Below are 19,842 nucleotides of genomic sequence, written 5' to 3'. Positions count from 1 at the left end.
ATAATTCGAATTTAAATTAAGTGAAACAAATTAACCTTCATCTTTTTAAAACTATAACAAAAAGAAAATATGTTTGCTTTTTTCATATCTATTGGAATTTAAAGACAAAAAAAAGTGAAAAAGCTAACGGCACGCAGTGTTCCTAAGTGGTCTCCCTCCCAAGTACTGACTGCGCCCGACGCTGCTTAACTTCGGTGATCGGAAAAGAAACGGTGTTTTCAGCGCGATATGGCCGTTGCCGAGAGTGCTAGTTAATAATTTGAATTTTTTAACCTTCATCTTTATAAAACAATAACAAAAAGAAGATATGTTTGCTTTTTTCATATCTGGTGGAATTTTAAAGAGGAAACAAAAAGGAAAAAGCCAACGGCACGCTGTGTTACCAAGTACTGACTGCGCCCGACGCTGCTTAACTTCGGTGATCGGAAAAGAAACGGTGTTTTCAGCGCGATATGGCCGTTGCCGAGAGTGCTAGTTAATAATTTGAATTTATTTAACCTTCATCCTTATAAAACAATAACAAAAAGAAGATATGTTTGCTTTTTTCATATCTGGTGGAATTTTAAAGAGGAAACAAAAAGGAAAAAGCCAACGGCACGCTGTGTTACCAAGTACTGACTGCGCTCGACGCTGCTTAACTATGGTGATCGGACGAGAAACGGTGTTTTCAGTGTGATATGGCCGTTGCCAAGAGTGCTAGTTAATAATTCGAATTTAAATTAAGTGAGACAAATTAACCTTCATCTTTTTAAAACAATAACAAAAAGAAAATAAGTTTGCTTTTTTCATATCTATTGGAATTTAAAAGAGAAAAAAAAAGTGAAAAAGCTAACGGCACGCAGTGTTCCTAAGTGGTTTCCCTCCCAAGTACTGACTGCGCCCGACGCTGCTTAACTTCGGTGATCGGACGAGAAACGGTGTATTCAGCGTGATATGGCCGTTGCCGAGAGTGCTAGTTAATAATTTGAATTTATTTAACCTTCATCTTTATAAAACTATAACAAAAAGAAGATATGTTTGCTTTTTTCATATCTGGTGGAATTTTAAAGAGGAAACAAAAAGGAAAAAGCCAACGGCACGCTGTGTTACCAAGTACTGACTGCGCCCGACGCTGCTTAACTTCGGTGATCGGAAAAGAAACGGTGTTTTCAGCGCGATATGGCCGTTGCCGAGAGTGCTAGTTAATAATTTGAATTTATTTAACCTTCATCCTTATAAAACAATAACAAAAAGAAGATATGTTTGCTTTTTTCATATCTGGTGGAATTTTAAAGAGGAAACAAAAAGGAAAAAGCCAACGGCACGCTGTGTTACCAAGTACTGACTGCGCTCGACGCTGCTTAACTATGGTGATCGGACGAGAAACGGTGTTTTCATTGTGATATGGCCGTTGCCAAGAGTGCTAGTTAATAATTCGAATTTAAATTAAGTGAGACAAATTAACCTTCATCTTTTTAAAACAATAACAAAAAGAAAATAAGTTTGCTTTTTTCATATCTATTGGAATTTAAAAGAGAAGAAAAAAGTGAAAAAGCTAACGGCACGCAGTGTTCCTAAGTGGTCTCCCTCCCAAGTACTGACTGCGCCCGACGCTGCTTAACTTCGGTGATCGGACGAGAAACGGTGTATTCAGCGTGATATGGCCGTTGCCGAGAGTGCTAGTTAATAATTTGAATTTATTTAACCTTCATCTTTATAAAACTATAACAAAAAGAAGATATGTTTGCTTTTTTCATATCTGGTGGAATTTTAAAGAGGAAAAAAATGGAAAAAGCCAACGGCACGCTGTGTTACCAAGTACTGACTGCGCTCGACGCTGCTTAACTATGGTGATCGGACGAGAAACGGTGTTTTCAGTGTGATATGGCCGTTGCCAAGAGTGCTAGTTAATAATTCGAATTTAAATTAAGTGAGACAAATTAACCTTCATCTTTTTAAAACAATAACAAAAAGAAAATAAGTTTGCTTTTTTCATATCTATTGGAATTTAAAAGAGAAAAAAAAGTGAAAAAGCTAACGGCACGCAGTGTTCCTAAGTGGTCTCCCTCCCAAGTACTAACTGCGCCCGACGCTGCTTAACTTCCGTGATCGGACGAGAAACGGTGTATTCAGCGTGATATGGCCGTTGCCGAGAGTGCTAGTTAATAATTTGAATTTATTTAACCTTCATCTTTATTAAACTATAACAAAAAGAAGATATGTTTGCTTTTTCATATCTGGTGGAATTTAAAAGAGGAAACAAAAAGGAAAAAGCCAACGGCACGCAGTGTTCCCAAGCACTGACTGCGCTCGACGCTGCTTAACTTCGGTGATCGGACCAGAACCGGGGTTTTCAGCGTGATATGGCCGTTGCCAAGAGTGCTAGTTAATAATTCGAATTTAAATTAAGTGAAACAAATTAACCTTCATCTTTTTAAAACTATAACAAATAGAAAATATGTTTGCTTTTTACCTCTCCGAGTGACGATGACGTCACGGAGAGGTAATGCACTGACCGTGTCTGTGTGTGTGTGTGTCTGTCTGTCTGTCTGTCTGTCTGTCAGACCCCACGTGACCGCGTTCGCAGTTTACAAATCGGAGCAAACGTGTTCGCCATTTCCGAACTGCTTTCACAGTCACGGAAATGGCTCCTCTACTTGAGTTCTCACACCACCATCTTCTGGTCTTTGTCCATTCCACACGGACACCAGTCTGTACTTACCGGCTTCTAATCACCATCATCTTTTGATCTTCGTCCATTCCACATGGACACCAGTCTGTACATACCGGCTTCTAATCACCACCATCTTCTGGTCTTCGTCCATTCCACTTGGACACCAGTCTGTCCATACTGGCTTCTAATCACCACCATCTTCTGGTCTTTGTCCATCCCACTTGGACACCAATCTGTACATTCTGGCTTCTAAACACCACCATCTACTGGTCTTCCGTCTATTCCACATAGACACCAATCTGTCTCATGGGCTTCTACTCCATTATCATCGTTTGGTTTTAGGATATACGCGGCGATCAGCTAGGGTTACGAGAAACGTCTAGCCTCCCTAAGGTGGGATCGACCACCGAAGGTTTTCGCAATTGCGCTTTTTCCTTACTATTATAATGGAAACGAATCGTATATATACCCCAAAATTTGAAGAAAGCGGGAAGAGGGGTACCCTTCACTGTAAACGTCAATATTAGCAAAGTTTGAGAAGATAATAGGTATAACTTTATTTTAAACGATTTAACTATTATTAATGTTAATTATTGAAGATTAAAATAATTAAAAATAATTATATTTATTTAAATATTAAAGATAATCTTGTTTCTCAACTCAAAATTATTACGGAAAGAGTTAAAAAGCAGTCTATGTTTTTGTCTGTGTGTGTCCGTCCATTGTTACACTAGTGCGTCGTGTTAGCAGTTAGCCTTGTGTTGATGTGTTAAGAAATCATACAGAACCTTAATATTCCCTTTTTCCATAATATAAAGTGAATATGTGGAAGTATTTTTCGTAATTATGATGCATTTAGTACTTTTGTAGCTTTAAAGCTCTGTTTCATTTTGATATTCCAAAGATTTTTTTAATATTGTTATTTGAAATGGCTGTTTATATATTACTTAAGCTATACTACATCTGTATATACAATAATCCTTGGTTGAGTGATTTCATGAAGAAAACTAAGACCTAGACTCCGGCGGGTATATTAAGTATCATCCGCAATAGGCTTAGTGAAACAAAGAGTAAATAATTGAGGCCTGAGGTGAAGTAAACTTTGGGCTTTGATTTTCGTGTCTGAAATGAAGAGACATCAACGGTTCAGAGTGAGCCGAAAGTTAAATACACTGTTAAATAATCAGGTTAAGATTTTAAAATAGAAGAAAAGATCATGGTGGCAATTAGAATAGTAAAAGGGCTAATGGTAAACGGGTAGTAGCTACAGACCTTTTATTCTCTTTATGGTGCGCATTGACTATCAGTGCGTCTAGCTACAATTTAGCTTTGGTGTTATTTAACGTTGGCAAACTAAGAATATTGTTGAGGTGAGACAAAGAAGATACACGCCCCAGGAATGGAAAGTGTAGCTTCCTCTAGTGTAAATTTTTGTCTCTCCCCTCCTAGTACGCTCCAAAGGCAGGCTCGGTTGACCGAGGTATTTCCGGCTACATTGAAATTGCATAGACCGGAAGTTCCTTGGTCAACCCAACCCCGAGACATAGCTTCCATTCCCGGAGCGTATATTTTCTTTGGGTGAGACGAGACGATAGTGTTTACACTGCAAACCAGTTGTGAATGTAGCTATCAGAATATACGGTAAACAGCTGAAGCGTAGACTTCATTTCCTGATCTTTTCCCCATTGACTGATTTCCATGTGTCCAAGATTTATCCTTATTGGATGTAAAATGTCGTCTGCTATACTGTATTATTCGCTATGCTTGGAATACTGCTTCAATATTTCGTAAATTTTTACTTCAAAAAAGAGAAATCATTCCATATCTAGGTAAATAAGTTTGTAGTAGTAGACCTCTTGACTCGGAGAGGTAATATTTTGGTTTTCCCAACTTGTTTCATATCTATTGGAATTTAAAAGAGGAAAATAAAGTCAAAAAGCCAACGGAACGAACTGTTCCTAAGTGGTCTCCCTCCCAAGTTCTGACTGCGCTCGACGCTGCTTAACTTCCGTGATCGGACGAGAACCGGTGTTTTCAGAGTGATATGGCCGTTGCCGAGAGTGCTAGTTAATAATTCGAATTTAAATTAAGTGAAACAAATTAACCTTCATCTTTTTAAAACAATAACAAAAAGATAATATGTTTGCTTTTTTCATATCTATTGGAATTTAAAAGAGGAAAAAAAAGTCAAAAACCAAAGGAACACAGTGTGCCTAAGTGGTCTCCCTCCCAAGTACTGACTGCACTCGACGCTGCTCAACTTCGGTGATCGGAAGAGAAACGGTGTATTCAGAGTGATATGGCCGTTGCCGAGAGTGCTAGTTAATTTGAATTTAATTAACCTTCATCTTTATAAAACAATAACAAAAAGAAGATATGTTTGCTTTTTTCATATCTGGTGGAATTTTAAAGAGGAAACAAAAAGGAAAAAGCCAACGGCACGCTGTGTTACCAAGTACTGACTGCGCTCGACGCTGCTTAACTATGGTGATCGGACGAGAAACGGTGTTTTCAGTGTGATATGGCCGTTGCCAAGAGTGCTAGTTAATAATTCGAATTTAAATTAAGTGAGACAAATTAACCTTCATCTTTTAAAAACAATAACAAAAAGAAAATAAGTTTGCTTTTTTCATATCTATTGGAATTTAAAAGATAAAAAAAAAGTGAAAAAGCTAAAGGCACGCAGTGTTCCTAAGTGGTCTCCCTCTCAAGTACTGACTGCGCTCGACGCTGCTTAACTTCGGTAATCGGACGAGAAACGGTGTATTCAGCGTAGAAATCGCTGAACGCGCTAACCATTGCGCCACGGAAGCCCAAAAATTAAATGTTTGTCAGGTATTGTGGAAAAACTCTGACTTTTTACGTTACATCTGAGACTTCACAACACCGCTCCCGGGTGGGCTTGAACCACCAACCTTTCGGTGAACAGATGAACGCGCTAACCATTGCGCCACGGAAGCCTAAAAATTAAATGTCGTCAGGTATTGTTGAAAAACTTCGTCTTTTGAAGTTACATTTGAGACCTCACAACACCGCTCCCAGGTGGGCTCGAACCACCAACCTTTCGATTAACAGCCGAACTCGTTATATAGTTTGGTGGTTCGAGCCCATCCGGGAGCGGTGTTGTGAGGTCTCAGATTTGACGTATAAAGTCAAAGTTTTTCCACAATACCTGACGACCATAAAATTTCAGAGCTTCCGTGGGTCAATCAATACCGCGTTCGGATTTTAACCGATAATTTGGTGGTTCGAGCCCATCCGGGAGCGTTATTGTGAGGTCACAGGTGTAACGTAAAAAGTCATAAGTTTTCCAACAATACCTGACGACCTTTTAATTTTTGGCCTTCCGTGGCGCAATGGTTAGCGCGTTCAGCTGTTATTCAAAAGGTTGGTGGTTCAAGCCCACCCGGGAGCGGTGTTGTGAGGTCTCAGATGTAACGTTAAAAGTCAGAGTTTTTCTACAATACCTGACGAACATTTAATTTTTGGGCTTCCGTGGCGCAATGGTTAGCGCGTTCAGCTGTTAATCGAAAGGTTGGTGGTTCGAGCCCACCTGGGAGCGGTGTTGTGAGGTCTCAAATGTAACTTCAAAAGACGAAGTTTTTCAACAATACCTGACGACATTTAATTTTTAGGCTTCCGTGGCGCAATGGTTAGCGCGTTCATCTTTTAACCGAAAGGTTGGTGGTTCAAGCCCACCCGGGAAAGGTGTTGTGAAGTCTCAGATGTAACGTAAAAAGTCAGAGTTTTTCCACAATACCTGACGAACATTTAATTTTTGGGCTTCCGTGGCGCAATGGTTAGCGCGTTCAGCGATTTCTACGCTGAATACACCGTTTCTCGTCCGATTACCGAAGTTAAGCAGCGTCGAGCGCAGTCAGTACTTGAGAGGGAGACCACTTAGGAACACTGCGTGCCTTTAGCTTTTTCACTTTTTTTTTATCTTTTAAATTCCAATAGATATGAAAAAAGCAAACTTATTTTCTTTTTGTTATTGTTTTAAAAAGATGAAGGTTAATTTGTCTCACTTAATTTAAATTCGAATTATTAACTAGCACTCTTGGCAACGGCCATATCACACTGAAAACACCGTTTCTCGTCCGATCACCATAGTTAAGCAGCGTCGAGCGCAGTCAGTACTTGGTAACACAGCGTGCCGTTGGCTTTTTCCTTTTTGTTTCCTCTTTAAAATTCCACCAGATATGATAAAAGCAAACATATCTTCTTTTTGTTATTGTTTATAAAGATGAAGGTTAAATAAATTCAAATTATTAACTAGCACTCTCGGCAACGGCCATATCACGCTGAATACACCGTTTCTCGTCCGATCACCGAAGTTAAGCAGCGTCGGGCGCAGTCAGTACTTGGGAGGGAGACCACTTAGGAACACTGCGTGCCGTTAGTTTTTTCACTTTTTTTTCTCTTTTAAATTCCAATAGATATGAAAAATCAAAACTTATTTTCTTTTTGTTATTGTTTTAAAAAGATGAAGGTTAATTTGTCTCACTTAATTTAAATTCGAATTATTAACTAGCACTCTTGGCAACGGCCATATCACACTGAAAACACCGTTTCTCGTCCGATCACCATAGTTAAGCAGCGTCGAGCGCAGTCAGTACTTGGTAACACAGCGTGCCGTTGGCTTTTTCCTTTTTGTTTCCTCTTTAAAATTCCACCAGATATGAAAAAAGCAAACATATCTTCTTTTTGTTATTGTTTATAAAGATGAAGGTTAAAAAATTCAAATTATTAACTAGCACTCTCGGCAACGGCCATATCGCGCTGAAAACACCGTTTCTTGTCCGATCACCGAAGTTAAGCAGCGTCGGGCGCAGTCAGTACTTGGGAGGGAGACCACTTAGGAACACTGCGTGCCGTTAGCTTTTTCACTTTTTTTTGTCTTTTAAATTCCAATAGATATGAAAAAAGCAAACATATTTTCTTTTTGTTATTGATTTAAAAAGATGAAGGTTAATTTGTCTCACTTAATTTAAATTCGAATTATTATCTAGCACTCTTGCCAACGGCCATATCACACTGAAAACACCGTTTCTCGTCCGATCAACATAGTTAAGCAGCGTCGAGCGGAGTCAGTACTTGGTAACACAGCGTGCCGTTGGCTTTTTCCATTTTTTTTCCTCTTTAAAATTCCACCAGATATGAAAAAAGCAAACATATCTTCATTTTGTTATAGTTTTATAAAGATGAAGGTTAAATAAATTCAAATTATTAACTAGCACTCTCGGCAACGGCCATATCACGCTGAATACACCGTTTCTCGTCCGATCACCGAAGTTAAGCAGCGTCGGGCGCATTCAGTACTTGGGAGGGAGACCACTTAGGAACACTGCGTGCCGTTAGCTTTTTCACTTTTTTTTCTCTTTTAAATTCCAATAAATATGAAAAAAGCAAACATATTTTCTTTTGGTTATTGTTTTAAAAAGATGAAGGTTAATTTGTCGCACTTAATTTAAATTCGAATTATTAACTAGCACTCTTGGCAACAGCCATATCACACTGAAAACACCGTTTCTCGTCCGATCACCATAGTTAAGCAGCGTCGAGCGCAGTCAGTACTTGGTAACACAGCGTGCCGTTGGCTTTTTCCTTTTTGTTTCCTCTTTAAAATTCCACCAGATATGAAAAAAGCAAACATATCTTCTTTTTGTTATTGTTTTATAAAGATGAAGGTTAAATAAATTCAAATTATTAAGTAGCACTCTCGGCAACGGCTATATCACGCTGAAAACACCGTTTCTCGTCCGATCACCATAGTTAAGCAGCGTCGAGCGCAGTCAGTACTTGGTAACACAGCGTGCCGTTGGCTTTTTCCTTTTTGTTTCCTCTTTAAAATTCCACCAGATATGAAAAAAGCAAACATATCTTCTTTTTGTTATTGTTTTATAAAGATGAAGGTTAAAAAATTCAAATTATTAACTAGCACTCTCGGCAACGGCCATACCACGCTGAATACACCGTTTCTTGTCCGATCACCGAAGTTAAGCAGCGTCGGGCGCAGTCAGTTCTTGGGAGGGAGACCACTTAGGAACACTGCGTGCCGTTAGCTTTTTCACTTTTTTTTGTCTTTTAAATTCCAATAGATATGAAAAAAGCAAACATATTTTCTTTTTGTTATTGTTTTAAAAAGATGATGGTTAATTTGTCTCACTTAATTTAAATTCGAATTATTAACTAGCACTCTTGGCAACAGCCATATCACACTGAAAACACCGTTTCTCGTCCGATCACCATAGTTAAGCAGCGTCGAGCGCAGTCAGTACTTGGTAACACAGCGTGCCGTTGGCTTTTTCCTTTTTGTTTCCTCTTTAAAATTCCACCAGATATGAAAAAAGAAAACATATCTTCTTTTTGTTATTGTTTTATAAAGATGAAGGTTAAATAAATTCAAATTATTAAGTAGCACTCTCGGCAACAGCCATACCACGCTGAATACACCGTTTCTTGTCCGATCACCGAAGTTAAGCAGCGTCGGGCGCAGTCAGTTCTTGGGAGGGAGACCACTTAGGAACACTGCGTGCCGCTAGCTTTTTCACTTTTTTTTCTCTTTTAAATTCCAATAGATATGAAAAAAGCAAACTTATTTTCTTTTTGTTATTGTTTTAAAAAGATGAAGGTTAATTTGTCTCACTTAATTTAAATTCGAATTATTAACTAGCACTCTTGGCAACGGCCATATCACACTGAAAACACCGTTTCTCGTCCGATCACCATATTTAAGCAGCGTCGAGCGCAGTCAGTACTTGGTAACACAGCGTGCCGTTGGCTTTTTCCATTTTTTTTCCTCTTTAAAATTCCACCAGATATGAAAAAAGCAAACATATCTTCTTTTTGTTAGAGTTTTATAAAGATGAAGGTTAAATAAATTCAAATTATTAACTAGCACTCTCGGCAACGGCCATATCACGCTGAATACACCGTTTCTCGTCCGATCACCGAAGTTAAGCAGCGTAGGGCGCAGTCAGTACTTGGGAGGGAGACCACTTAGGAACACTGCGTGCCGTTAGCTTTTTCACTTTTTTTTTCTCTTTTAAATTCCAATAGATATGAAAAAAGCAAACTTATTTTCTTTTTGTTATTGTTTTAAAAAGATGAAGGTTAATTTGTCTCACTTAATTTAAATTCGAATTATTAACTAGCACTCTTGGCAACGGCCATATCACACTGAAAACACCGTTTCTCGTCCGATCACCATAGTTAAGCAGCGTCGAGCGCAGTCAGTACTTGGTAACACAGCGTGCCGTTGGCTTTTTCCATTTTTTTTCCTCTTTAAAATTCCACCAGATATGAAAAAAGCAAACATATCTTCTTTTTGTTATAGTTTTATAAAGATGAAGGTTAAATAAATTCAAATTATTAACTAGCACTCTCGGCAACGGCCATATCACGCTGAAAACACCGTTTCTCGTCCGATCACCATAGTTAAGCAGCGTCGAGCGCAGTCAGTACTTGGTAACACAGCGTGCCGTTGGCTTTTTCCTTTTTGTTTCCTCTTTAAAATTCCACCAGATATGAAAAAAGCAAACATATCTTCTTTTTGTTATTGTTTTATAAAGATGAAGGTTAAAAAATTCAAATTATTAACTAGCACTCTCGGCAACGGCCATATCGCGCTGAAAACACTGTTTCATTCCCGATCACCGAAGTTAAGCAGCGTCGGGCGCAGTCAGTACTTGGGAGGGAGACCACTTAGGAACACTGCGTGCCGTTAGCTTTTTCACTTTTTTTTGTCTTTTAAATTCCAATAGATATGAAAAAAGCAAACATATTTTCTTTTTGTTATAGTTTTAAAAAGATGAAGGTTAATTTGTTTCACTGAATTTAAATTCGAATTATTAACTAGCACTCTTGGCAACGGCCATATCACGCTGAAAACCCCGGTTCTCGTCCGATCACCGAAGTTAAGCAGCGTCGAGCGCAGTCAGTGCTTGGGAACACTGCGTGCCGTTGGCTTTTTCCTTTTTGTTTCCTCTTTTAAATTCCACCAGATATGAAAAAGCAAACATATCTTCTTTTTGTTATAGTTTTATAAAGATGAAGGTTAAATAAATTCAAATTATTAACTAGCACTCTCGGCAACGGCCAAATCACGCTGAAAACACCGTTTCTCGTCCGATCAGCATAGTTAAGCAGCGTCGAGCGCAGTCAGTACTTGGTAACACAGCGTGCCGTTGGCTTTTTCCATTTTTTTTTCTCTTTAAAATTCCACCAGATATGAAAAAATTAAACATATCTTCTTTTTGTTATAGTTTTATAAAGATGAAGGTTAAATAAATTCAAATTATTAACTAGCACTCTCGGCAACGGCCATATCACGCTGAATACACCGTTTCTCGTCTGATCACCGAAGTTAAGCAGCGTCGGGCGCAGTCAGTACTTGGGAGGGAGACCACTTAGGAACACTGCGTGCCGTTAGCTTTTTCACTTTTTTTTTCTCTTTTAAATTCCAATAGATATGAAAAAAGCAAACTTATTTTCTTTTTGTTATTGTTTTAAAAAGATGAAGGTTAATTTGTCTCACTTAATTTAAATTCGAATTATTAACTAGCAGTCTTGGCAACGGCCATATCACACTGAAAACACCGTTTCTCGTCCGATCACCATAGTTAAGCAGCGTCGAGCGCAGTCAGTACTTGGTAACACAGCGTGCCGTTGGCTTTTTCCTTTTTGTTTCCTCTTTAAAATTCCACCAGATATGAAAAAAGCAAACATATCTTCTTTTTGTTATTGTTTATAAAGATGAAGGTTAAAAAATTCAAATTATTAACTAGCACTCTCGGCAACGGCCATATCGCGCTGAAAACACCGTTTCTTGTCCGATCACCGAAGTTAAGCAGCGTCGGGCGCAGTCAGTACTTGGGAGGGAGACCACTTAGGAACACTGCGTGCCGTTAGCTTTTTCACTTTTTTTTGTCTTTTAAATTCCAATAGATATGAAAAAAGCAAACATATTTTCTTTTTGTTATTGATTTAAAAAGATGAAGGTTAATTTGTCTCACTTAATTTAAATTCGAATTATTAACTAGCACTCTTGCCAACGGCCATATCACACTGAAAACACCGTTTCTCGTCCGATCACCATAGTTAAGCAGCGTCGAGCGGAGTCAGTACTTGGTAACACAGCGTGCCGTTGGCTTTTTCCATTTTTTTTCCTCTTTAAAATTCCACCAGATATGAAAAAATTAAACATATCTTCTTTTTGTTATAGTTTTATAAAGATGAAGGTTAAATAAATTCAAATTATTAACTAGCACTCTCGGCAACGGCCATATCACGCTGAATACACCGTTTCTCGTCTGATCACCGAAGTTAAGCAGCGTCGGGCGCAGTCAGTACTTGGGAGGGAGACCACTTAGGAACACTGCGTGCCGTTAGCTTTTTCACTTTTTTTTTCTCTTTTAAATTCCACCAGATATGAAAAAGCAAACATATCTTCTTTTTGTTATAGTTTTAAAAAGATGAAGGTTAATTTGTCTCACTTAATTTAAATTCGAATTATTAACTAGCACTCTTGGCAACGGCCATATCACACTGAAAACACCGTTTCTCGTCCGATCACCATAGTTAAGCAGCGTCGAGCGCAGTCAGTACTTGGTAACACAGCGTGCCGTTGGCTTTTTCCTTTTTGTTTCCTCTTTAAAATTCCACCAGATATGAAAAAAGCAAACATATCTTCTTTTTGTTATTGTTTATAAAGATGAAGGTTAAAAAATTCAAATTATTAACTAGCACTCTCGGCAACGGCCATATCACGCTGAATACACCGTTTCTCGTCCGATCACCGAAGTTAAGCAGCGTAGGGCGCAGTCAGTACTTGGGAGGGAGACCACTTAGGAACACTGCGTGCCGTTAGCTTTTTCACTTTTTTTTTCTCTTTTAAATTCCAATAGATATGAAAAAAGCAAACTTATTTTCTTTTTGTTATTGTTTTAAAAAGATGAAGGTTAATTTGTCTCACTTAATTTAAATTCGAATTATTAACTAGCACTCTTGGCAACGGCCATATCACACTGAAAACACCGTTTCTCGTCCGATCACCATAGTTAAGCAGCGTCGAGCGCAGTCAGTACTTGGTAACACAGCGTGCCGTTGGCTTTTTCCATTTTTTTTCCTCTTTAAAATTCCACCAGATATGAAAAAAGCAAACATATCTTCTTTTTGTTATAGTTTTATAAAGATGAAGGTTAAATAAATTCAAATTATTAACTAGCACTCTCGGCAACGGCCATATCACGCTGAAAACACCGTTTCTCGTCCGATCACCATAGTTAAGCAGCGTCGAGCGCAGTCAGTACTTGGTAACACAGCGTGCCGTTGGCTTTTTCCTTTTTGTTTCCTCTTTAAAATTCCACCAGATATGAAAAAAGCAAACATATCTTCTTTTTGTTATTGTTTTATAAAGATGAAGGTTAAAAAATTCAAATTATTAACTAGCACTCTCGGCAACGGCCATATCGCGCTGAAAACACTGTTTCATTCCCGATCACCGAAGTTAAGCAGCGTCGGGCGCAGTCAGTACTTGGGAGGGAGACCACTTAGGAACACTGCGTGCCGTTAGCTTTTTCACTTTTTTTTGTCTTTTAAATTCCAATAGATATGAAAAAAGCAAACATATTTTCTTTTTGTTATAGTTTTAAAAAGATGAAGGTTAATTTGTTTCACTGAATTTAAATTCGAATTATTAACTAGCACTCTTGGCAACGGCCATATCACGCTGAAAACCCCGGTTCTCGTCCGATCACCGAAGTTAAGCAGCGTCGAGCGCAGTCAGTGCTTGGGAACACTGCGTGCCGTTGGCTTTTTCCTTTTTGTTTCCTCTTTTAAATTCCACCAGATATGAAAAAGCAAACATATCTTCTTTTTGTTATAGTTTTATAAAGATGAAGGTTAAATAAATTCAAATTATTAACTAGCACTCTCGGCAACGGCCAAATCACGCTGAAAACACCGTTTCTCGTCCGATCAGCATAGTTAAGCAGCGTCGAGCGCAGTCAGTACTTGGTAACACAGCGTGCCGTTGGCTTTTTCCATTTTTTTTTCTCTTTAAAATTCCACCAGATATGAAAAAATTAAACATATCTTCTTTTTGTTATAGTTTTATAAAGATGAAGGTTAAATAAATTCAAATTATTAACTAGCACTCTCGGCAACGGCCATATCACGCTGAATACACCGTTTCTCGTCTGATCACCGAAGTTAAGCAGCGTCGGGCGCAGTCAGTACTTGGGAGGGAGACCACTTAGGAACACTGCGTGCCGTTAGCTTTTTCACTTTTTTTTTCTCTTTTAAATTCCAATAGATATGAAAAAAGCAAACTTATTTTCTTTTTGTTATTGTTTTAAAAAGATGAAGGTTAATTTGTCTCACTTAATTTAAATTCGAATTATTAACTAGCAGTCTTGGCAACGGCCATATCACACTGAAAACACCGTTTCTCGTCCGATCACCATAGTTAAGCAGCGTCGAGCGCAGTCAGTACTTGGTAACACAGCGTGCCGTTGGCTTTTTCCTTTTTGTTTCCTCTTTAAAATTCCACCAGATATGAAAAAAGCAAACATATCTTCTTTTTGTTATTGTTTATAAAGATGAAGGTTAAAAAATTCAAATTATTAACTAGCACTCTCGGCAACGGCCATATCGCGCTGAAAACACCGTTTCTTGTCCGATCACCGAAGTTAAGCAGCGTCGGGCGCAGTCAGTACTTGGGAGGGAGACCACTTAGGAACACTGCGTGCCGTTAGCTTTTTCACTTTTTTTTGTCTTTTAAATTCCAATAGATATGAAAAAAGCAAACATATTTTCTTTTTGTTATTGATTTAAAAAGATGAAGGTTAATTTGTCTCACTTAATTTAAATTCGAATTATTAACTAGCACTCTTGCCAACGGCCATATCACACTGAAAACACCGTTTCTCGTCCGATCACCATAGTTAAGCAGCGTCGAGCGGAGTCAGTACTTGGTAACACAGCGTGCCGTTGGCTTTTTCCATTTTTTTTCCTCTTTAAAATTCCACCAGATATGAAAAAATTAAACATATCTTCTTTTTGTTATAGTTTTATAAAGATGAAGGTTAAATAAATTCAAATTATTAACTAGCACTCTCGGCAACGGCCATATCACGCTGAATACACCGTTTCTCGTCTGATCACCGAAGTTAAGCAGCGTCGGGCGCAGTCAGTACTTGGGAGGGAGACCACTTAGGAACACTGCGTGCCGTTAGCTTTTTCACTTTTTTTTTCTCTTTTAAATTCCACCAGATATGAAAAAGCAAACATATCTTCTTTTTGTTATAGTTTTAAAAAGATGAAGGTTAATTTGTCTCACTTAATTTAAATTCGAATTATTAACTAGCACTCTTGGCAACGGCCATATCACACTGAAAACACCGTTTCTCGTCCGATCACCATAGTTAAGCAGCGTCGAGCGCAGTCAGTACTTGGTAACACAGCGTGCCGTTGGCTTTTTCCTTTTTGTTTCCTCTTTAAAATTCCACCAGATATGAAAAAAGCAAACATATCTTCTTTTTGTTATTGTTTATAAAGATGAAGGTTAAAAAATTCAAATTATTAACTAGCACTCTCGGCAACGGCCATATCGCGCTGAAAACACCGTTTCTTGTCCGATCACCGAAGTTAAGCAGCGTCGGGCGCAGTCAGTACTTGGGAGGGAGACCACTTAGGAACACTGCGTGCCGTTAGCTTTTTCACTTTTTTTTGTCTTTTAAATTCCAATAGATATGAAAAAAGCAAACATATTTTCTTTTTGTTATTGATTTAAAAAGATGAAGGTTAATTTGTCTCACTTAATTTAAATTCGAATTATTAACTAGCACTCTTGCCAACGGCCATATCACACTGAAAACACCGTTTCTCGTCCGATCACCATAGTTAAGCAGCGTCGAGCGGAGTCAGTACTTGGTAACACAGCGTGCCGTTGGCTTTTTCCATTTTTTTTCCTCTTTAAAATTCCACCAGATATGAAAAAAGCAAACATATCTTCTTTTTGTTATAGTTTTATAAAGATGAAGGTTAAATAAATTCAAATTATTAACTAGCACTCTCGGCAACGGCCATATCACGCTGAATACACCGTTTCTCGTCCGATCACCGAAGTTAAGCAGCGTCGGGCGCATTCAGTACTTGGGAGGGAGACCACTTAGGAACACTGCGTGCCGTTAGCTTTTTCACTTTTTTTTCTCTTTTAAATTCCAATAGATATGAAAAAAGCAAACATATTTTCTTTTGGTTATTGTTTTAAAAAGATGAAGGTTAATTTGTCTCACTTAATTTAAATTCGAATTATTAACTAGCACTCTTGGCAACAGCCATATCACACTGAAAACACCGTTTCTCGTCCGATCACCATAGTTAAGCAGCGTCGAGCGCAGTCAGTACTTGGTAACACAGCGTGCCGTTGGCTTTTTCCTTTTTGTTTCCTCTTTAAAATTCCACCAGATATGAAAAAAGCAAACATATCTTCTTTTTGTTATTGTTTTATAAAGATGAAGGTTAAATAAATTCAAATTATTAAGTAGCACTCTCGGCAACGGCTATATCACGCTGAAAACACCGTTTCTCGTCCGATCACCATAGTTAAGCAGCGTCGAGCGCAGTCAGTACTTGGTAACACAGCGTGCCGTTGGCTTTTTCCTTTTTGTTTCCTCTTTAAAATTCCACCAGATATGAAAAAAGCAAACATATCTTCTTTTTGTTATTGTTTTATAAAGATGAAGGTTAAAAAATTCAAATTATTAACTAGCACTCTCGGCAACGGCCATACCACGCTGAATACACCGTTTCTTGTCCGATCACCGAAGTTAAGCAGCGTCGGGCGCAGTCAGTTCTTGGGAGGGAGACCACTTAGGAACACTGCGTGCCGTTAGCTTTTTCACTTTTTTTTGTCTTTTAAATTCCAATAGATATGAAAAAAGCAAACATATTTTCTTTTTGTTATTGTTTTAAAAAGATGATGGTTAATTTGTCTCACTTAATTTAAATTCGAATTATTAACTAGCACTCTTGGCAACAGCCATATCACACTGAAAACACCGTTTCTCGTCCGATCACCATAGTTAAGCAGCGTCGAGCGCAGTCAGTACTTGGTAACACAGCGTGCCGTTGGCTTTTTCCTTTTTGTTTCCTCTTTAAAATTCCACCAGATATGAAAAAAGCAAACATATCTTCTTTTTGTTATTGTTTTATAAAGATGAAGGTTAAAAAATTCAAATTATTAACTAGCACTCGCGGCAACGGCCATACCACGCTGAATACACCGTTTCTTGTCCGATCACCGAAGTTAAGCAGCGTCGGGCGCAGTCAGTTCTTGGGAGGGAGACCACTTAGGAACACTGCGTGCCGTTAGCTTTTTCACTTTTTTTTTCTTTTAAATTCCAATAGATATGAAAAAAGCAAACTTATTTTCTTTTTGTTATTGTTTTAAAAAGATGAAGGTTAATTTGTCTCACTTAATTTAAATTCGAATTATTAACTAGCACTCTTGGCAACGGCCATATCACACTGAAAACACCGTTTCTCGTCCGATCACCATAGTTAAGCAGCGTCGAGCGCAGTCAGTACTTGGTAACACAGCGTGCCGTTGGCTTTTTCCATTTTTTTTCCTCTTTAAAATTCCACCAGATATGAAAAAAGCAAACATATCTTCTTTTTGTTATAGTTTTATAAAGATGAAGGTTAAATAAATTCGAATTATTAACTAGCACTCTTGGCAACGGCCATATCACACTGAAAACACCGTTTCTCGTCCGATCACCATAGTTAAGCAGCGTCGAGCGCAGTCAGTACTTGGTAACACAGCGTGCCGTTGGCTTTTTCCTTTTTGTTTCCTCTTTAAAATTCCACCAGATATGAAATAAGCAAACATATCTTCTTTTTGTTATTGTTTTATAAGGATGAAGGTTAAATAAATTCAAATTATTAACTAGCACTCTTGGCAACGGCCATATCACACTGAAAACACCGTTTCTCGTCCGATCACCATAGTTAAGCAGCGTCGAGCGCAGTCAGTACTTGGTAACACAGCGTGCCGTTGGCTTTTTCCTTTTTGTTTCCTCTTTAAAATTCCACCAGATATGAAAAAAGCAAACATATCTTCTTTTTGTTATTGTTTATAAAGATGAAGGTTAAAAAATTCAAATTATTAACTAGCACTCTCGGCAACGGCCATATCGCGCTGAAAACACCGTTTCTTGTCCGATCACCGAAGTTAAGCAGCGTCGGGCGCAGTCAGTACTTGGGAGGGAGACCACTTAGGAACACTGCGTGCCGTTAGCTTTTTCACTTTTTTTTGTCTTTTAAATTCCAATAGATATGAAAAAAGCAAACATATTTTCTTTTTGTTATTGATTTAAAAAGATGAAGGTTAATTTGTCTCACTTAATTTAAATTCGAATTATTAACTAGCACTCTTGCCAACGGCCATATCACACTGAAAACACCGTTTCTCGTCCGATCACCATAGTTAAGCAGCGTCGAGCGGAGTCAGTACTTGGTAACACAGCGTGCCGTTGGCTTTTTCCATTTTTTTTCCTCTTTAAAATTCCACCAGATATGAAAAAAGCAAACATATCTTCTTTTTGTTATAGTTTTATAAAGATGAAGGTTAAATAAATTCAAATTATTAACTAGCACTCTCGGCAACGGCCATATCACGCTGAATACACCGTTTCTCGTCCGATCACCGAAGTTAAGCAGCGTCGGGCGCATTCAGTACTTGGGAGGGAGACCACTTAGGAACACTGCGTGCCGTTAGCTTTTTCACTTTTTTTTCTCTTTTAAATTCCAATAGATATGAAAAAAGCAAACATATTTTCTTTTGGTTATTGTTTTAAAAAGATGAAGGTTAATTTGTCTCACTTAATTTAAATTCGAATTATTAACTAGCACTCTTGGCAACAGCCATATCACACTGAAAACACCGTTTCTCGTCCGATCACCATAGTTAAGCAGCGTCGAGCGCAGTCAGTACTTGGTAACACAGCGTGCCGTTGGCTTTTTCCTTTTTGTTTCCTCTTTAAAATTCCACCAGATATGAAAAAAGCAAACATATCTTCTTTTTGTTATTGTTTTATAAAGATGAAGGTTAAATAAATTCAAATTATTAAGTAGCACTCTCGGCAACGGCTATATCACGCTGAAAACACCGTTTCTCGTCCGATCACCATAGTTAAGCAGCGTCGAGCGCAGTCAGTACTTGGTAACACAGCGTGCCGTTGGCTTTTTCCTTTTTGTTTCCTCTTTAAAATTCCACCAGATATGAAAAAAGCAAACATATCTTCTTTTTGTTATTGTTTTATAAAGATGAAGGTTAAAAAATTCAAATTATTAACTAGCACTCTCGGCAACGGCCATACCACGCTGAATACACCGTTTCTTGTCCGATCACCGAAGTTAAGCAGCGTCGGGCGCAGTCAGTTCTTGGGAGGGAGACCACTTAGGAACACTGCGTGCCGTTAGCTTTTTCACTTTTTTTTGTCTTTTAAATTCCAATAGATATGAAAAAAGCAAACATATTTTCTTTTTGTTATTGTTTTAAAAAGATGATGGTTAATTTGTCTCACTTAATTTAAATTCGAATTATTAACTAGCACTCTTGGCAACAGCCATATCACACTGAAAACACCGTTTCTCGTCCGATCACCATAGTTAAGCAGCGTCGAGCGCAGTCAGTACTTGGTAACACAGCGTGCCGTTGGCTTTTTCCTTTTTGTTTCCTCTTTAAAATTCCACCAGATATGAAAAAAGCAAACATATCTTCTTTTTGTTATTGTTTTATAAAGATGAAGGTTAAAAAATTCAAATTATTAACTAGCACTCGCGGCAACGGCCATACCACGCTGAATACACCGTTTCTTGTCCGATCACCGAAGTTAAGCAGCGTCGGGCGCAGTCAGTTCTTGGGAGGGAGACCACTTAGGAACACTGCGTGCCGTTAGCTTTTTCACTTTTTTTTTCTTTTAAATTCCAATAGATATGAAAAAAGCAAACTTATTTTCTTTTTGTTATTGTTTTAAAAAGATGAAGGTTAATTTGTCTCACTTAATTTAAATTCGAATTATTAACTAGCACTCTTGGCAACGGCCATATCACACTGAAAACACCGTTTCTCGTCCGATCACCATAGTTAAGCAGCGTCGAGCGCAGTCAGTACTTGG

At 38.2% G+C, this 19,842-nt stretch overlaps 30 pseudogenes; 25 read left to right on the top strand and 5 right to left on the bottom strand.

The window, feature by feature from the left end:
• Nucleotides 1-121: 121 nt before the first annotated feature.
• LOC149631270 (5S ribosomal RNA) lies at nucleotides 122-240 on the bottom strand (annotated as a pseudogene).
• A 586-nt stretch (nucleotides 241-826) lies between these two features.
• Nucleotides 827-945, bottom strand: LOC149631269 (5S ribosomal RNA; annotated as a pseudogene).
• Nucleotides 946-1,532: 587 nt separating this feature from the next.
• On the bottom strand, nucleotides 1,533-1,651 carry LOC149631268 (5S ribosomal RNA; annotated as a pseudogene).
• A 360-nt stretch (nucleotides 1,652-2,011) lies between these two features.
• LOC149631267 (5S ribosomal RNA) lies at nucleotides 2,012-2,130 on the bottom strand (annotated as a pseudogene).
• Nucleotides 2,131-4,590: 2,460 nt separating this feature from the next.
• On the bottom strand, nucleotides 4,591-4,709 carry LOC149631266 (5S ribosomal RNA; annotated as a pseudogene).
• Nucleotides 4,710-6,939: 2,230 nt separating this feature from the next.
• LOC149631265 (5S ribosomal RNA) lies at nucleotides 6,940-7,058 on the top strand (annotated as a pseudogene).
• A 359-nt stretch (nucleotides 7,059-7,417) lies between these two features.
• LOC149631264 (5S ribosomal RNA) lies at nucleotides 7,418-7,536 on the top strand (annotated as a pseudogene).
• Nucleotides 7,537-7,897: 361 nt separating this feature from the next.
• Nucleotides 7,898-8,016, top strand: LOC149631263 (5S ribosomal RNA; annotated as a pseudogene).
• Nucleotides 8,017-8,601: 585 nt separating this feature from the next.
• Nucleotides 8,602-8,720, top strand: LOC149631262 (5S ribosomal RNA; annotated as a pseudogene).
• Nucleotides 8,721-9,081: 361 nt separating this feature from the next.
• On the top strand, nucleotides 9,082-9,200 carry LOC149631261 (5S ribosomal RNA; annotated as a pseudogene).
• Nucleotides 9,201-9,561: 361 nt separating this feature from the next.
• Nucleotides 9,562-9,680, top strand: LOC149631260 (5S ribosomal RNA; annotated as a pseudogene).
• Nucleotides 9,681-10,266: 586 nt separating this feature from the next.
• LOC149631259 (5S ribosomal RNA) lies at nucleotides 10,267-10,385 on the top strand (annotated as a pseudogene).
• A 136-nt stretch (nucleotides 10,386-10,521) lies between these two features.
• On the top strand, nucleotides 10,522-10,624 carry LOC149631258 (5S ribosomal RNA; annotated as a pseudogene).
• Nucleotides 10,625-10,970: 346 nt separating this feature from the next.
• LOC149631257 (5S ribosomal RNA) lies at nucleotides 10,971-11,089 on the top strand (annotated as a pseudogene).
• Nucleotides 11,090-11,449: 360 nt separating this feature from the next.
• LOC149631256 (5S ribosomal RNA) lies at nucleotides 11,450-11,568 on the top strand (annotated as a pseudogene).
• A 361-nt stretch (nucleotides 11,569-11,929) lies between these two features.
• LOC149631255 (5S ribosomal RNA) lies at nucleotides 11,930-12,048 on the top strand (annotated as a pseudogene).
• A 359-nt stretch (nucleotides 12,049-12,407) lies between these two features.
• LOC149631254 (5S ribosomal RNA) lies at nucleotides 12,408-12,526 on the top strand (annotated as a pseudogene).
• Nucleotides 12,527-13,112: 586 nt separating this feature from the next.
• Nucleotides 13,113-13,231, top strand: LOC149631253 (5S ribosomal RNA; annotated as a pseudogene).
• A 136-nt stretch (nucleotides 13,232-13,367) lies between these two features.
• LOC149631252 (5S ribosomal RNA) lies at nucleotides 13,368-13,470 on the top strand (annotated as a pseudogene).
• Nucleotides 13,471-13,816: 346 nt separating this feature from the next.
• LOC149631251 (5S ribosomal RNA) lies at nucleotides 13,817-13,935 on the top strand (annotated as a pseudogene).
• Nucleotides 13,936-14,295: 360 nt separating this feature from the next.
• On the top strand, nucleotides 14,296-14,414 carry LOC149631250 (5S ribosomal RNA; annotated as a pseudogene).
• Nucleotides 14,415-14,775: 361 nt separating this feature from the next.
• LOC149631249 (5S ribosomal RNA) lies at nucleotides 14,776-14,894 on the top strand (annotated as a pseudogene).
• Nucleotides 14,895-15,253: 359 nt separating this feature from the next.
• LOC149631248 (5S ribosomal RNA) lies at nucleotides 15,254-15,372 on the top strand (annotated as a pseudogene).
• A 361-nt stretch (nucleotides 15,373-15,733) lies between these two features.
• Nucleotides 15,734-15,852, top strand: LOC149631247 (5S ribosomal RNA; annotated as a pseudogene).
• Nucleotides 15,853-16,437: 585 nt separating this feature from the next.
• LOC149631246 (5S ribosomal RNA) lies at nucleotides 16,438-16,556 on the top strand (annotated as a pseudogene).
• A 360-nt stretch (nucleotides 16,557-16,916) lies between these two features.
• LOC149631245 (5S ribosomal RNA) lies at nucleotides 16,917-17,035 on the top strand (annotated as a pseudogene).
• An 808-nt stretch (nucleotides 17,036-17,843) lies between these two features.
• Nucleotides 17,844-17,962, top strand: LOC149631244 (5S ribosomal RNA; annotated as a pseudogene).
• A 361-nt stretch (nucleotides 17,963-18,323) lies between these two features.
• On the top strand, nucleotides 18,324-18,442 carry LOC149631243 (5S ribosomal RNA; annotated as a pseudogene).
• A 585-nt stretch (nucleotides 18,443-19,027) lies between these two features.
• On the top strand, nucleotides 19,028-19,146 carry LOC149631242 (5S ribosomal RNA; annotated as a pseudogene).
• A 360-nt stretch (nucleotides 19,147-19,506) lies between these two features.
• Nucleotides 19,507-19,625, top strand: LOC149631241 (5S ribosomal RNA; annotated as a pseudogene).
• Nucleotides 19,626-19,842: the final 217 nt, after the last annotated feature.

Source organism: Phalangium opilio, unplaced genomic scaffold (assembly GCF_054372755.1).
Source record: "Phalangium opilio isolate 3A_F unplaced genomic scaffold, DU_Popi_V2 ptg000101l_1, whole genome shotgun sequence".
Classification (NCBI taxonomy): domain Eukaryota; kingdom Metazoa; phylum Arthropoda; class Arachnida; order Opiliones; family Phalangiidae; genus Phalangium; species Phalangium opilio.
This window is presented reverse-complemented; position numbering and strand designations above follow the sequence as displayed.